The sequence below is a fragment of the Cryptomeria japonica genome, chromosome 2 (genome assembly GCF_030272615.1).
Source record: "Cryptomeria japonica chromosome 2, Sugi_1.0, whole genome shotgun sequence".
NCBI classification, from domain to species: Eukaryota; Viridiplantae; Streptophyta; class Pinopsida; order Cupressales; family Cupressaceae; genus Cryptomeria; species Cryptomeria japonica.
The window spans coordinates 525,811,453-525,824,487 of NC_081406.1; the positions used below are offsets into that span (position 1 = coordinate 525,811,453).

The 13,035-nt window shown below is 35.3% G+C and overlaps 1 protein-coding gene and 1 long non-coding RNA gene across 5 annotated transcripts in view; one reads left to right on the forward strand and one right to left on the reverse strand.

Annotated features, from left to right (window-relative positions):
• The window catches only part of LOC131873655 (uncharacterized), a 90,584-nt gene extending 79,482 nt beyond the window's left edge, over window positions 1-11,102 (reverse strand). The window contains exons 1-2 of the long non-coding RNA XR_009371579.1: window positions 11,039-11,102; window positions 10,835-10,940 (exon numbers count right to left, since the gene is read on the reverse strand). This is a non-coding gene — a long non-coding RNA (uncharacterized LOC131873655). The remainder of the gene's footprint in view (window positions 1-10,834; window positions 10,941-11,038) is intronic.
• Window positions 1-13,035, forward strand: part of LOC131052191 (uncharacterized) — a 423,207-nt gene that overhangs the window by 306,989 nt on the left and 103,183 nt on the right. The window lies entirely within an intron of this gene.

Here is a 13,035-nt window from a genome sequence, read left to right on the forward strand (position 1 = left end):
CAAAGTGTTGAAAGCCTTCTGTTATGGACCTCCCCACTGAAAAGTTGCCTTTGTACTGGTCAATGCATGCAATGGTGATGCGATAAAAGAGAAGTTTGCAATGAACTTCCTCCAATACTGAACTGCACCTAAAAAACTCCTGACTTCTGTGACTGTACTTGGCTTAGGCCATTTTACAATACAATCGACCTTCGCAGGGTCTACTTTTAGATGACGATTCCCTACGACATAGCCTAGGTACACTAAGGATGTCTTAGCAAACTCGCATTTAGACATCTTTACAAAAAGTTTTTCTTTCCTTAATACATCAAGGATTTTTTTAACATGAGTTACATGATCTTCCCAAGACTTGCTGAATACAAGAATATCATCTAGGTAGACTATGACAAAATCATCAATAAAAGGACGAAAGACATCATTCATGACTCTCATGAATGTAGCCGGTGCATTACAAAGCCCGAAGGGCATAACCAACCACTCGTAAAGTCCTTGTTTTGTCTTAAAAGCAGTTTTCCAAATATCATTTTCTGCAATTTGTATCTGATGATATCCACTACGCAAGTCTAACTTAGTGAAATAAATTGCATGTTTCAACTGATCAAGTAAATCATCAATTCTAGGAAGAGGGTACCTGTTCTTTACCGTTATCTTGTTCAGAGCCCTGTAGTCGATGCACATTCTCCAAGTCCCATCTTTCTTTGGAACCAACACAATAGGAGAACCGCAAGGAAATGTACTAGGACGGATAACTCCTTTCTCAACCAACTCTTGAACCTGCTTTTTGATCTCTTCATTTTGCAAGACTAATAACCGGTACATGCCAATGTTTGGAAGTGGCACATCCTGCTGCAATTGGATCTCATGCTATATCTCTCTCTTAGGAGGCAATCCTTTTGGTTCCTAAAATAAGTCATCATAAGCGGAAACAACTTTGACTATTTCAGCCTTATGTTTAGGATCACATCCCTTAAATGCCTCAGATGTTTCATCTTCTTTGGCTTTTACAAGCATTAACACAAAGTTCTTACTAGAATTGACCAATCTTTTCATCTGACCAGCATTAACTAGTGCAAGATTAGTCTTTATCTTATGTGCCCGTACGATATATTCAATCTTATCTTTAAAAAGATGATACTTGTTCTCCCCCCTATAGAATATAGCCTGTCGGTCATATAGATAAGGACTCCCAAGTACAAGACCACAAATATCTAAAGGGACTACATCAGCTTCTACCTCATCTACAAAGTTTGTAGTGATAGCAAATCTTATCTTACATTGCTTGGTTACTTGCAATTGTGCATCATTGCAAACCCATCCCAGAGGGTATGGTTTCGGATGAGGTATTGTAGTCAAGTTAAGCTTTTTAACAATTTCTTCAGATATCAAGTTAACTTGAGAACCCGTATCAAATAATGTATCAACTTTAGTATGTTTGATAACAACCTGAATATGAAATAATTCATTCCTTTGCTTATCATTCTTAGGAGTAGAATCTTTACTTGTACTTGCACTTATATTAGAAGAACGTGTAGCTGATGAGAGAGATCTACCTTTTTCTTTACCTTGGATTCCAACAGCAACGATCTTTGTCTCATCTCCAGAGTCAGATCTAAGATCCTGTTGAACTATAGCAGCAGTCTTTTGTTTGTCTTTGTTTCCACCATATCTCTTTGGCCTCTTTTCAGGGTGCAGCTTCCAGCACCTAGAATCATCATGCCCTTCTTTCTTGCAATGTGAGCATGTGGGTTTTTCACCCTCTTTCTTCACTGTAGCTGTTTTTTTCCCCTTCCCTTTGTTTTGGGATTTGTTCTCAGACTTAGATGGCTTCTTATCAGACTTATCAATAAAAGAACCCTTACCTCTTAACTCTAGGTGTGTGGCTTGAACACAGACTTCATCTAAGTTACTAGGATTCAAGACCAAAATTGAATGTCTCATATAAGAGTGAAGACCACCTATGTACTTAAGCAACGTGTCCTGGGTATACAATGGAACATTTAATGCAATAGCCTTCTTTCTGAATTCATGGGTGTAATCATGGACAGACTGACCTTTCCCTTGCCTAAAAAGTTGCCAGCTCATCATTAGCTGTTGCATATGGCCTAGGGGATAGAATTGCTTCTTGAGAGCATTAGCAAAGTCTGACCAAGTTAAATTGATTTTACCATGTTGTGAAGACCCATCCCGAATTCTACTCTCCCACCAGGTTAGAGCTGTACCTCCTAACCGAAGAGTAGCTAACTGGATCCTATCGACATCATCTAAGAGGTTTTGGACTCTACAATAGACTTCAACCTGTTGAATCCAATCATCTAATTTTTCAGCATTTAATTCCCCACAATACTTTGGTAGATCAAATTTTACATCCAATTTAATTCTAGGCTTATGTGAACTCTTGACAAGAGAAGAAGACTCAGAATGAGTAGAAGAGGGAGAAGATGGGGAAGAGGGAGAAGAAGGAGATGGAGGTGCTTTTCAAGGCTCACGGTCACCTCCTAGTCTTTTTCCTTTGTTCTCACGAGCTGCACGTCTTCGCATCTTGTCCTCTCTCTCCTGTACTAAAACTTGTACAATGGTTTCCAAATTCTGAAGAGTCTTCTGAATACTCGTCTTCGAAACCTTGTCCACCATCTTTTTCTTCCATTTGTGTTGGTGGATTACTTCTTCGTTTTCCAATCTCAGGATTATATTTTCAAGCTTGCCTTCGCCTCGTTGAATCCTAGATCTTGTTAGCATTCAATTTTGCAATACTAGTCAAACAAAGCTCTGATACCAAACTTGATCTGATTAGGATCTATGACTATTGCATAAGAATGCTTATAGCAATTACATAAGTTAATTCAAAGCATACATAAGCGAATTAACATGATTAAAATGCTTAAATGAACAAAGCATATTAAAGATGATGATAGAAAGAAAAGAGAGAAAAATAGATAGAAGAGCAAACACAATTGATAACGGAGTTCGTCCAAATGGACTACATCTCCGGGTCCTGCTCCAATAGGGGGATCGATCCGATTACTCCAAGAAATCAATTACAAATGCTTGCAAAAACTATTCCCTTCAAGCACATCAGTATTTAACCTCCAACATGCAGGAATAACAACAAACTCTTCAACATAACATCTCCTTCCCATCACCTAGATACCTCAAAAAGGCCTACTACCCCCCTTTTATACATAAAATAAGTCTAAAATAGACTAAAACCACCAACTCCCATAAATAACCCTTTACAAAAAATTATTTCCCGTGTATATCCCCTTTACATTCTTATGAATTTGGCACCATTAGTAATTAGGGGATTTATTTAACCAATATCCCCTTTAAAATAGGGATTGGCGGGATTTGCATTGTTTAAATTTAATATGGGCCGCTTATAAATCAAGTGCTATATATAGCACAACGGTTTCCATCCATTTTGGGAGACCGGTAGTCAAGGGTTCCACCCCCGTCGGCCTCCATTCTATCTTTGCACGGTTGGTTATACAGTAAAACCAACTTCTCTCTATAAAATAGTAAATGCGAATGAATGGTCTAGCAGTGAAAGCGGTGGGTTTGTTGAGGGAGGTTATGAGTTCGAATCTCATAAAATATCTTTTGCTAAACCGTTTTCCTCCTGAGGTGCCATGTGTTTATTTCTGGAGTATTGGAGATAATTTATTTTATCCTCTGGATCAAATACGTATCAATGAATAGTAGGATTATAAATTAACAAATGTGAATATTTGATAATGCACATTTTCTGAGATATATGTTATGGAATACATGTCAAGTTAGGAAGATGTCAGTATAAATGGAAAATAATAATCAATTATGAAAATGTAATATAAATGTGATTATATGATGGAGGCTATAGGGAGGAAACTCACTTAGTCTAAGGAAGGGATTATGATAATCCCTAGGGCAGTATATATACTAAATATCTATATGCATATATATGGCTTGGTTGACTAAGTTCATTCAAGAAGAGACGGATCTGGCCGGTCCCCTCCGAGGACTTGGATGATGGGATGCATCATCCAAGGCAAGGAATTGACATAGGGTCTTCCTTAGATGGCTTGGGTGTAAGAGGTTACACCCAAGATAGGAATCGAATTAACCTTCGATTTCCTGGAGGGCTTGGATGGAAGAAATTACATTCAAGACAGGAGTCGAATTCACCTTCAACTTCTTGGAGGGCTTGGAACCAAGATGGGTTCCAAGAAGGCGAGCTTCACGGCCACCTAAGGACATACTTTCGTATGGCAATCGTATCCTTTTTATTAAATAAAAGTTGTGATTATGTTAAGTAAATATATTTAAGTTAGATTGCAATTTAGATTACTTATATGTATATATATATGTTTGTTGTATTCTAACAATCTGTTTTGCAGGTTAGTGATCCCTAACTAGTAGGGACATTACAGTGGTATCAGAGCTTTGATCCTGCCATCCTGCAGGGTAAAGAATCTAAAGATAAATCAATGAATCATTCTAGTCAAGGGAAAAGAATCTAACAATATGTGTATTCACATGTATGCTCCGTGTTTGCAGATATCTAGGGGTATGCTTCGTGTTTTTGAAGAAGTTGAGGAAATACAACTTCAAAGATCCCAAGAACACCTACATGCAAATACCTGTCACAAGAGAAGAATGGAGGCACATAAAGCAAAAAAGCATAAATGCTCTGAAGAAGAAAATCATCATTCAGAAAGGGAATCAATTAAGTGAAAAAGTACAATACAATCCTTATAAAAGGATAATAGAAACCCTAAAGATATGCAATCCTAAAGGGATAATGTGTATTTAATAATTAGAATAGCGTAAGTTTAGCTTAAGCGTAGAGTTTAATAGACTAATAATTAAATAAATAATTATTAGCTAATACAAAATAACTCTAACACCCCCCCTTAAGATGAACTTAGGGAGTAGCTAAAAAACTAAATGCATGAAGCAAAAAATGCAGCTACATGATGAAGGCAAATTTGGGTCCTGGCAACAAGGCCTGATGAGGTACCCAATCACAACCAAATCTCTATGAACTGAAGAAATAGAGAAAACCACATGGGAAAAAACTCTACTCCAAAAAGAGATGGAAAAGCAAGAAGAACACCACTGAAGCAGGAAATAGCTGCAAACACTGCCAAAGAGTAACTACTGATCTGAAGAACCTCCACTGAAATAGAACATGACCAGGTAGAGAAGACTGTAATTTGCATGAGTGCCCTCAAATGGCACTACTCGAATCAGATGGCAAACAAAGGCAAACAACTGAACTCGAAGATACAGATGGCATGAGACACCAAAGCCTGAAGAGCTGATCAATCGAACCAAGGAAGCATTAGAACCAACAGGACAAACCTCCCCATAATGCTGAAAAGGGAGAGGGACAGGTACACTGAAAAGAACGACCAACAAGAACTGCATGACGAAGAACCAGGAACATCGAAGGTGCAGAGAAAGTACATGGTGCCATGTAAGGAACACTCACTCGACACACATCATGAGGCGAATGTCGTGGAAGGAACACTCACTGGACAACGGTAGATGGCAAACAAGGCAAACATCAACCCCCCCATGGCACTTTATAAGTAGTGCATGTACAATAAGGCACAAGAGGTGCAAGATTCCATGTAAACAATGCATGATGGCACTTTATCTTAGTGTGTTTGCATAAATACAAGCTACAATGATAATAAGACTGGAAATAGAAATGAGAACCAAAATAGAGACATCCTACCCAGAGAAGAGATCCCAGGACTTGAAACAACCAAGATATCCACTAGAGTGCTGAAAAGCAAAAAACTGAATAAAATATGCAGGGAGCAGAATCTGGAAATAAAACTCATATGGCTGGAAAGTGCACAGAACAAGCTTTACAACGATATAACGTTTTCGAAAAATGAAGTTCGGATGTTCATTCTATGGCTCCCGGAGTGCAAAAAAGAGACCCCACTTTGATTGGAAAAAACACAGTCAAACAGCAAAATTGGAAAAAATTACTAACTTTCCGACACCTATTTGTTTTCGAAAAAACAACTCTGTATGCCCAAGATATGACCAAAAAAAAAAAAACCCCTCTTTTTGGGCATAAAAAGAGTTAAAAAAAAAACATTTAAAAATTTTTATTTTTTTTTTTGTCGAACATTTTCTGACGCATTTGCAGGTACAGCAGTACGGATTTTTGTGTCTCATAAAGCGTGCCAATGAAAAAATCATGGCCCAGATGCACTTGTCACCGAAATAGGTCGAATTATATATCAAAATGAATGGAAATGCCCTTTGGAAGCCAACGATGAGATCTGTTTTGGCCCAAATTGCTCTAACTTTTTTTAATAATTTTTTGATGAATTTCTCGAAATCTGTGCCAAAAAAAGGCAAAACCAAAGAAAAAATTTCAGAACCCAAATTTGTCAAAAAATTGACAAATTTTATATGGAAATGGGGGTTTTGAGGCATTCTGAGCTCCACGGTGAGGTCCGTTTGAGCCCAAAATGATCAAAAACAAAACAAATACCCCAGATCCAATAAAAAAACTCTGAAAATACTTGAAACCCTCCTCCAAAAAATCTTCTGAAAAATCAGGAACAAGCAGCAGCAGATGTAGGCTCTGATACCATGAAGAAGTTGAGGAAATACAACTTCAGAGATCCCAAGAACACCTGCATGCAAATACCTGTCACAAGAGAAGAATGGAGGCACATAAAGCAAAAAAGCATAAATGCTCTGAAGAAGAAAATTATCATTCAGAAAGGGAATCAATTTAGTGAAAAAGTACAATACAATCCTTATAAAAGGATAATAGAAACCCTAAAGATATGCAACCCTAAAGGGATAATGTGTATTTAATAATTAGAATAATTATTATTAAATACCTACAATATTTATTAAATGCCTAAGTTTAGCTTAAGCGTAGAGTTTAATAGACTAATAATTAAATAAATAATTATTAGCTAATACAAGATAACTCTAACAGTTTTCAAGTGTATACTCCGTGTTTGATTCATATTTGATGTGTTTGTTTGCTCCATGAGTGTTTATGATTACTATAATCATAAGTTCTTAACATTAAGTGATATCTATGATATTGTGCAAACCATTTAAGAAGTGATGCCAAACAAGGAGAGAAAACCTTGTCTTTAATTACACAACTATGAAATGTATAAGTAATCCATGATGAATTTATTGAGCAAACTACCATGATAGTAATATAAGGAAGTACAAGGAGGGAGAACGGTGATGAGGTTCTCCTCTAGGTAGCCCACCTCATGGTAGTTGACTGATGGTCCCATGAGGCCAAGGGGGTGTAAGATAGAGTCCACCGCTCTTGGACTTAGAGGGGAAGGACATTTAGGGCATCCTATTGTATCTTTCCAAACTCTATCATAATTGATTATTAACAAGGGGATAAGGATGGAAGTGATGAAGGGGAACGGTGATAGGATACCTCACTAGGTAACCCACCTCATGGTAGTTGACCGGAGGTCCCATGAGGCCAAGGGGGCTCTGACTTTCACTCCACTCTTGGGCCTAGCGTAGAGGGTCTCTTGGACACCTCGTCATCCCTCTTACTCCCACTTTCTTATGATTGAGCTCCTATAGGGAGTTGGACCAGACCCTGGTTAAGTTAATTTATGCTTAATTATCTTTCTTTAGAGATTTATATTATTAGTTCCACTACAAGATCTCAATCAGGTACACACCTTGTTTCATTTGTAGTTTTACATAAAATGGTGATTTAGGGCAAGAACTAGAGTTTTTACAAAAAGTAGCAGCATATTTATCCTATGAGTGTTTGGAAAGCCATTTCATATTGGGAATCATTTTGAACGTTCCATGATCATTGCTTGAGGACAAGCAATCTTGAGTGGGGCGGATTGTAATGTCCCACTTTGAAATATAATTTAATAATAATAAATTAATAATAAAATTAAAATACAAAAGAATAAAAATAAATAAATATAAAAATTAAATTAAAATATAATAAAATAATTAATTCACTTATTAAATACTGATTAATTGCCCATTTATTTCTATCTGCAATATAATACTATTTATAATTAAGCAATATAATATTTATTAATTAATTAAGGAATAAAATATTAATTAATTAATAAAAGAATAAAGTGCCTAAGGAACTAGCCTAAGAGTCACGATCTTATTAAGGAAATAATGATTAGAGGAGGACGTGACTTTCAATAAAGTCATGTCTCTCCCCAAAGGCAGCGAACCCGCTGGCCACTTTAAATATGGGGCTCAATACTTCTCACGGGGGGGAAAAGAAATAAAGAAAAAGGGAGAACAAAAAGAATCGCTGGAAAATATCTTCAGCCATCTGACGAATCAGCAGATACGTAAAGGTTTGACTCTACTTCACCATGAACAATAAGGAAAATACTTCCATGCTTTAATAGAATTCACAGCACACACATCAGCATTTATATTAATCAAATTTCTATCAGCTTTAATAATATCACAAGTACTGGTAATGTAAAGTGTCTTTTTATACTGAAATAATATTGTTGGAAGTTTATATATACTATGAATATGTCTGATTTCTTACTGTCTGAGAACATACACTATGTAATATACTGCTAAGTCATTGGGCTATGTGATGGAGGACACGGGGAGGTATAAGGAAAACTGTGAACAACAACAAGGAACTGCAGATTGGGAGCCACTACTGTGGGTGCAAACAGGTAAGGGATGTCACAAATGTATACGTAAATGGATATAGTTAATAAATATTTTAATATATATATTAATAAATATTAATAATGAATATTTTAGTATATATGTTAATAAATACATATAATGAAAATGATATTACTTATATTAATGAATATTGAATATTTTAATAGTAAGTTATATGAATCTGTTATTATATATGTTAATAAATACATATAATGAAAATGATATTACTTATGTTAATGAATATTGAATATTCTAATACAAATATTAATGGATATAGTAATTTAATACATATATTAATGAATACAGTAACGAACAGTCTAATACAGATATTAATGAAAGACGAATGTTAAGGAATACGTATCAATGAATAGTAGGAATATAAATTAACAAATGTGAATATTTGATAATGGACATTTTCTGAGATATATGTTATGGAATACATGTCAAGTTAGGAAGATGTAAGTATAAATGGAAAATAATAATCAATTATGAAAATGTAATATAAATGTGATTATATGATGGAGGCTATAGGGAGGAAACTCACTTAGTCTAAGGAAGGGATTATGATAATCCCTAGGGCAGTATATATACTGAATATCTATATGCATATATATGGCTTGGTTGACTAAGTTCATCTAAGAAGAGACGGATATATATGTTTGTTGTATTCTTATATATATATATATATATATATATGTTTGTTGTATTCTAACAATCCGTTTTGCAGGTTAGTGATCCCTAACTAGTAGGGACATTACATCTCCCAAGGGTAAAAGCTTAAAAGCAAGTGTGTATTGTGACTCAATGCCAAATTTCCTTGTCATGTGTGAGAATCTCAAGAGTAGGTGAAGACAGTGCAGCAATGATAATCACAGCAGTATGAGGAATGTAAGTGAACTTCAAGGTTGACCATGGAGATATTCAACAAAGGCTACAAAACAAGGGTGAGTCATAACAACCTCATGATTGTTTAAACAGTGCTTTATTTAAAGACAATATGTGAGGGATAAGGTAGAGCAAACTCAAAATTTGGAAGCAGATTTGAACAAACACAAACAACCAGTTGCATCCATGCCAAGAGTGCATAAAATACTCATAGTCCGTGAACTCAGAAAATTCTATCAAAGCATTATCAAAAGCAGATTGTGAGAAATGATGATAAAGGGACAATGAAGAGCTCTATAGCAGCATGATGACAGTATTAAAGAAGATAAGGGCATGATTATGTAACAATCTTCAATCACAGTGCAATATTCTCTGTCAAAATAGCAGACCTCAAGATACAGCTATGACAGTTCATATGAGATGAAGCTATGATAATTTATGGCTGAGAGTAGCACTTAGAGATGCACGTCTATCACAGTGTTTGGGAAAAGCCATTGATAGTACAACAACCAAAACAACCTATAGAATACAAAATGTAGTCAATCTAATGGTGCAGGCCTAAGATCTCATTAAAAGGCACTATCAGCAAGAAGACATATATAGCTTAATGAATAGCATGATTGACAATGCTTCAAATATAGTGACATGCGTTTTGCAGCTGTTTATATAATAAACCCTTATGTCATAAAAGCGAAATAGAACAACATCATATGCAGCAATTAAGTCATAGTGATTTATTACAGAGAGATAGTATGTTGCAGCATTGTACCAATGGGTCTTTCTCATTTTATTTTATTATTTTCGAAAGGTTGAAGATCAAGAAGGTAAAAAGTCTGAAAGCATTAAAGCAAAGGAACGCACAGAAAGAAGTTTTCGCAAGCAGCAATATTGCCTTTTTTTACCAGTCATGTAAAAGTTCGTAGTTGAGTTTTTATGTTTGAAGGAAGGGCTTACTAGGGGTGATTTTTTTAAGAAGGAATAATTTGGACAGGTTTATTTTTTGAGAAAATATGCATAAAACCAGTCAAAGCCGTGACCAAAAAATGGCCCAAAATTTCCTTCTATCTGCAAAAAAAAAATGGGGGTCGGATTTCCAGTTTTATAGCTTATCTCGCAGTCTATGCAAAGAGTCTTGTGGCAAATGCTCAGATTTTGCAGCTCCAAGCCCATGGCGGCGCCCAACAAAATGGAGCAAGCGAAAAAAGAAAAAAGAATTGGTCCTAGCTCAAAGGAACCCAGAAAATATAACATGGCAGCCAGAGAAGTGTCACCTAACTCTCAAATCACGCCCAATGACAAAGGAGTGTGCAGAATATTGCAAATGTGCCCTTCTTTTCTACAATTTTTCCACGAAGTCTCCAAACCCTAACTCTTGGCGGCCGCTTCATGCAACAACAGAAAAATGAAGATATTAAATGCAAAGGGAATTGTAAAAAATGCACCCTTCCAGTCCGTGAATCATCAAAATAGTAGCTCAAACCTATAGCAAACCCTCATGGCCACCCAGAAGTTTCCAGCAGAGATGAGAAAATTGAACGCCAAAGATGAAGGGAGTAATGAAGAGTTTTAGGGTTTCAATTACCCTATATGCATCGATGAATTACATTGGCATTTTTATTTTTGCCTTTGTTTTATTTTTCTTTCTCCATCTCTAATAGCCTCGTGGAAATGCCTTGGGGGGTCATTAAAATGACCTATGTGATCCCTTGTAAAATTTATTAAGTGACTTATAAATGTCACTTAATATTTTATTTTTTATAAAATTAAAATTTATTAAGTGACATTTATAAGTCACTTAATAAATTTTCTTTTTTATGAGGAGTCTAAGTAAATTTTATATATTTGAATAAAATAATATGAATTAAAATAATCTAAAAATTTATCACATAAATCAAACATTTGTTTTGTTTTATTTTTACACTTTAAAATCAAAATACTATTAAATGAAGTGAAAATAACATTTATTAAAGTGATAAATTTAAGTCACTTTATTAAAATTATTTTTCCTCATTACACTTATAGTATTTTAATTTTAGAATATAAACATAAAGCAAAACAGATATTTAAATTACATGATAAATTTTAGATCACTTTATAGGATATTATCTTTTTCATTTATTGATAGAGTCAAAGAGATATTTTTTGCATTTATGAAGGCTTGCAGGCCTATCAAATGATATTTTGGGGCCATTTATGTTGCTTTTAAAGAGCTTTTATGGTTGTAGCATGGGTTGGTCTGACTTTTGGCCCAGTTTTCTCCCTTTCAGACCTGTTTCAGGTCTTTTAAAGGTGGTTTTTTGTTTCTGCTTGCCCAAGAGGAGGTGGAATTTATTATTCATTGTCTGCTTTTTGGAAAGCATATATTCTAGCTTCCTTCTTCTTTGTAAGGGTTCTTCTTCATTCATTTTTTTGGCAGACTGTAATTTCTGAGTTCTTTCTACAAGAGGGAATGTTTTTGTAACACTTTTTCAGGAATGACAGAGCATTGTAATAACTTTGAGCAATAACAAGAGGTCCATGCCTTCCCATATTCTTTTGCCATGATGTGTACTTGGTGTTTATGCAGGTTTTTGTGATAGACTTGTCCTTTAAATTGTATTTTCATGAGGATACCTTATGCAGAAGCATAATTATTTGCAAGTTGTAAGTTGTGACTGAAATAGCAGTCTCAGGTTGTGAAAAAGAATGTTTTCTCCTCCTAGAACTGTGATTTTAGCCTTCTTATAAATTATTTATGCAAGGGTTATGATCTACTGGGCTATGTAGGTGAGTATTGTTACTATCGTATTGTTTATTATTTGCTGTTCTTTCTCAAGATATTCAATTTGGTGCATCACTTGTTAGATAGTAGGTTCATTTTCATGTTTTCCTTCTCTTTTCTCAACAAATATCATCAAGGTAGTCTGAATTAGGTGATAACCAGTTAAGAACCAGCTTTCTTTGGAGGTTCACTCCAAATTTTTAGGCAACCCACAAGCCTAGGAGAGTTCCCATGTGTCACAAGCCTGCTGAGTTGATAGCTTAGCAAATAGGGGTGCAGGTTCAAGTGATAACAGGTCCTATGGAGATAACTTCACTTGGTGGGTCTAATCATTTTTATTATTTTCTAGATGACTGCACTAGAAAGGTTTGGGTTTATATGTTAAATAAGAAGATTAAAGTGTTTGACAAATTTAAGAATTTCAAAATAGGTGTTGAAATCCAAACCGATAACAAAATTGAGTGTCTAAAAATGGTTAAGGGTGAATTCTACTCCAAAGAGTTTGATCATTTTTGTGCAGAGAATGGTATTAAAATTGTTCTTTTTTCACCATTAGAAAATAGTGCAGCAGTGAGTTTGAATAGGACAATTTTGGAGAGAGCTTGTAGCATGTTCTCAAATCCAAGTTTGGGAAAAGAATTCTGGGAAGAGGCAATAAGTACAATGATGTATTCAATTAATCAAGGTCCCTCCTCTCAGTTGGATTTTGAAACTTT